The sequence below is a fragment of the Dermacentor silvarum genome, chromosome 1 (assembly GCF_013339745.2).
Source record: "Dermacentor silvarum isolate Dsil-2018 chromosome 1, BIME_Dsil_1.4, whole genome shotgun sequence".
NCBI lineage: Eukaryota > Metazoa > Arthropoda > Arachnida > Ixodida > Ixodidae > Dermacentor > Dermacentor silvarum.
The window spans coordinates 177608077-177612757 of record NC_051154.1 but is presented as its reverse complement, the minus strand read 5'-3'; the positions used below and the strand labels follow the sequence as shown (position 1 = coordinate 177612757).

The window sequence follows — 4681 nt, the reverse complement described above, 5'->3', positions numbered from 1 at the left end:
TATTTTTCTTTACGTTTTTATTGCTTTATTTGATAGTGTTCGATCCAGTAATTACGCTATTTAGCCTCGATTCTAAGCCACAAATAACTACGTTACGTTTTAATACGACCAGTTCAAAACACACGCCGCGTGCTGCACGACTTCGGGCGTGAAAAAGGCGTCTTACGACGTCATCGAAACCTGCTGTGGCGGTCTCGTGTCAAAAGCAGAGTCCATTCAGCTCTCGATGGGACAAGAGGGCGTGTCTCTCTGTGTTTGCAAGAGATGTGAACCATTTGATGGGCTAGTTTAGGCAGCTTTTGGCGACATGGTCATTGTCTGGCCTAGAGCACTGCACGGGCCGATTTTTGCGGCCCGGGCCCGGCCCGGGCCCGTTTTTACATTGGGCGGCCCGCCCAAGCCCGATCAAAACTTTTATGGCGAGACCCGGACCCGGAAATAATCTACGTTACCCGCCGGCCCGACCCGCCACCCCTTTACCTTAGGCCCGAGCCCGGCTCGAAACCGGCCCGAACCCGACCCGAGACCGAAAAATACATGTTTTTCAGAGTTGAGACGCCCGAGAATAACTTGCTGCACGTTACATGCGCATCACCAGAAAGCCCGAGCCTGCGTCAAAAAACCTGAGCCCGGCCCGGGCCCGGGACAAAAGTACACGCCGTACCCGAGCCCGGCCCGAGCCCGTGAAAAAACTGCTCTACCCGGCCCGGCCCGGCCCACGGGCCGGGCCGGGTCCGGGCTTTCGGGTAAGCCCGAGGCCGTGCAGTGTCTGGCCTTCAACCACCGCGCATGGCTTACTGACGCGCTGAGGAGTTGTATGTGGTACCACGCGGCCGTTACCACAGCTTTCAGTGACGTGATGAGTCTCCTTTTTCAGGCCCGAAGCAGCTTGGCGCGCGCTTTGAGCGGGTAGTATAAAAGGTGGTGTAATCAACTATTGTGCCACTCTCGAAGAATTCAGGTTTCGTACCGTAATTATGAAGTCGACAGCTACTTGTGTAAGCAAGAAATAAAAAGAAAAGAAAAACAAAGGCGGGCCAAGAACATTTTCATGTGAGTACTTCTTTCAAATTTATTTCGTTGTGAAAATGAGTATCTGGCACCAATTAAAGACGTCAACATCAGAACATCATATATTAAATCAAAAACGACTACATTCAAGGAAAGTTAGAGCGCATTTACAGTAAATGTACGTGTTATTGTGATGAAGTACGTTTGTGCGACCACTGATAATGCATAATCTCACACTGAATTGCGAGGTTGAATGCGCTTGGGAACAGAACATAGAAAACGTGGTAGTCACAGGGCACCTCTTATCCCTGGCGGCCTTTGGTGTGGACGGGAAAAAGCATTCAGAATTCAAATAACCCGGGTTGTACAGGACAATTGTCTATATGAAACTAGTAATTTTTTTGTCCCCGTCGCTGGCACGTCCGAACTGCTGACGCGTAGACAATGTGGAGCAGCTAGCGTCAACCGGATGCTGTTTCTAGCCAAAGCTGCTGCACTTTCGTGGCGAACCTGAGATGGAGCAGCAGCCGTGAACGGAGCCACGCGTACAATAACGTTATGTCTAAGTTAATCCTTGCTGCAGACTACATCTCGCCTTAATTTTGTTTTCTCTCCGGGTCATAAAAAACTCGGCCGGCGCGGCTCTTTCTTCGCGTCTTCATACCGAGATGTTTGCCGGCGAACGCAGAGGAAGGGAAGCATGCCCACAGGGGACAAAGCAGGAAACGAATCTAAGCACTGAAGTACTCTAGTGCGACCTGCTCCGCCTACTTAAAGAGGAAAATAGGAGATAACAAAGGGGAGGGTGGTTATTGGAGGCATGGGCGGTGAAGAAACAACTGCAGTGGCCGCGGAAACGTGACTTGTGAATTTTTCATAAGTCTGCCACTGCTGTGTATACCGCGTGCACCCACGTACGACTGTCGAGCAACTGTGCACTGCTTGTCGTCTATATAGGCCTGCCTTCGCAGCCATTCTGTAAGCAGGAGCGCGCAATAAGCAGGCATCTCCCACTTCTTTTCCTATGGGCTCTCGTTGGGCTTCGCCTACTCTGACAGCTCGTTCATTGATTTGGGCTCTCACGTGGTGGGAAGCCGTGTGGGCGACTTGTCTTGCCCTCCGTCGTGGGGGCGTTTTTTGTGTGCCTCCTATTTCTTTACAGAGTTCCAGCAGATTGGGAGCCGCCTGACCTTTCGAACATTATAAAAATCTGGAGAATTTATACAACGCCACATAGGTGTCTAAACAACTCCCCGCGTTATTTTAATGCGAATAACGCAGCCAAATAGTGCGTGGTAAAAAGCGCCAGGAAAATGATATTTTCCTTTTGGAAAACGCTCATGGTAGATCCAGTGGTAAAGCGCGTCTTACGTATGTCTCAAAGAGACTCAAGGCTCATATGACATACGTACTATACCCCCGATGACTTGTCGAGATGGCCAGCTGTCGGAGTATTCGGTACAGCCACGGGCTTTGTGTCATCGCATTTCCTGTGCGTAATATTTTGCTCTTTTTCTGGTCGCGAGGCGCGGACAGTCCTACAAGCCGTCCCCGCGTTTATACGGGATGTCCTTGAACCTTCCGGCATTGGTCATTTGGGCAGTTTCCTCTGACTCCATTCCCGTTCTTCTTATTTATTGCACACGCTAGTCTAACGGAAGTATCGCGATTAAAACCTAATATATTTATAAGAAGTTGCCAACTATAACATGACATTTTTTGCCCTGTAAACTACCAGCTATCCAAGCGTGGTTTCAAGTTTTCCAGCGACAGGCGCTCATTGTAGGTGTCATTGCTGCCCGGGGAAAACATCCACATCGCATTCGCTTCCATCTGAAACAGAATTGACGAAAACTTGGGAATTTCCAACGTCTTCATTGTCGAAGAGACGTTAGCACAAAGTCTCAGCACAATCGCGCGACTTATTGCCCAAAAGTAGAAACCACCAGTCCGAGCTGGCAACAGCTGTTGCTTAAACGGTGCGACATAAGTACGGTGCACTTTGGGCACGGAAAATGCGCTCTTTGTAGTGAACAAGCGCTAAACAAAAAGCTAGGCATCTCGGAAAGGGCAAGATGCGCGCAAGAGGCGTGCAAGAGGCACAAAGCTGGGCTAGCTAGTTTTAGTAGTTTCACATATTTGCAGCGCTGAACAACCGGAAAACGCAACATGAAGCAGACTGGACGGGCGCTGAACATCAACTGGATTTACTAACACCTAGGCAGTAGCGGTCATCAACAGTGCTGGGGGCGATAATAGAAAAAAAATTCAAAGAGAACAAATTGATTCATCATCCTGCATGCGAACCGCGCGACCTTTGACAAAGATAGCCGATCTCTATGTATAATATAGCTCGCCCTGATGTCTCTGAACGTGTCACTCCAAAGGTTAATGCCAACTGTGCGATTGGATCCCGTGATTTATTTTGCATTCCGAGGTGGAAATTTTTTCTAGCAATAAGCGCACGGCTGATTAATGTCGTGCTGAATCTGCAGAGACTTAAAGGAGTCACCGGCTTAGTGCAGATTTCAATTTTAAAGTTGTCACGATTAAGTTTGGAAGAAAATATATGAAAAAATTGAGTGCCATTCCACTCTGTGCAGGTGGATGACCAGCGAAACCCGCCGTGGTTGCTTAGTGGCTATGGTGTTCGGCTGCATGAGCACGAGGTCGCTGGATCGAATCCCGGCTACAGCGGCCGCATTTAGATGGGGGTGAAATGCGAAAACACATCGCGTACTTAGGTTTAGGTGCACGTTAAAGAACCCCAGGTGGTCCAAATTTTTAGGAGCCCCCCACTACGGCGTGCTTCATAATCAGATCGTGGTTTTTGGCACGTAGAACCCCATAATTAATTATTAAAATGACCAGTGAAGCTGTGTATGTGATGATTGACCGTTGCTCCGGTGAAACGTTCCAAGTTTCCGGGATCGGGGCCACATGGACGGTTCGCATTTCTTTCCGCCTCATGGTCCTGGCGGGCAGCACGCTTACGCTTGGCGTCCGCGGAGCTCTCATCGTCGGTGGTCTCCTTCCGCCGCAGCCGCGGCCATTCCCTTTTCTGTTCACGCCGTCGTTCTTGGTAGGCACGCTGTTCGTCTTCAGACCGTACAACACGCGGCCAACCCATTTCACAGTCAGAGCAGAACTGAGAAAAGGAGCCTACGTAGAGCATTGCGTCAGGAGACAGAAGACACTCAGATTGGTAGGCACTATTTGAATACGCGGGATGGCGTACACGTGTCTGGTGCGAACGTAGACATGGCCGACGTGGGTCAAAGTGTCTGTTCTTATCAGCTCAATATCTGATACGGGTTGTACGTGGACTTATGTTTGCAAGTTGGCGGGGTGCCTTGAAGCCTGCTTCACCAAATCCGCGAGTCGGCCCGGTATTGCACTATCTTCGGGATCGGCCCACGTTTTTGTACTACGGACATCGATCCGCTGGAAACTGGCCATATACAGCTTCGCTGTAAAAAAAATGGTTCCCAACATAGACCATCTATTTTAATAATTTTAGAGGGAAAGTTCGTAAAAAGCATGGATACAAAAATACGTTGATTATTAATGAATTAAAATAAACAAAGGAGTTTTCACGGTTTGCTGGTGACGGCTACGAGTTCTCGCTTGATTGATATTATAGGATAAAAGTAAAGTAAGTATCAATGCT

The 4681-nt window shown here is 49.0% G+C and overlaps 1 pseudogene; it reads left to right on the top strand.

Moving 5' to 3' along the window:
• The first annotated feature begins 4272 nt into the window (after positions 1 to 4272).
• Positions 4273 to 4434, top strand: LOC119437918 (U2 spliceosomal RNA; annotated as a pseudogene).
• Positions 4435 to 4681: the final 247 nt, after the last annotated feature.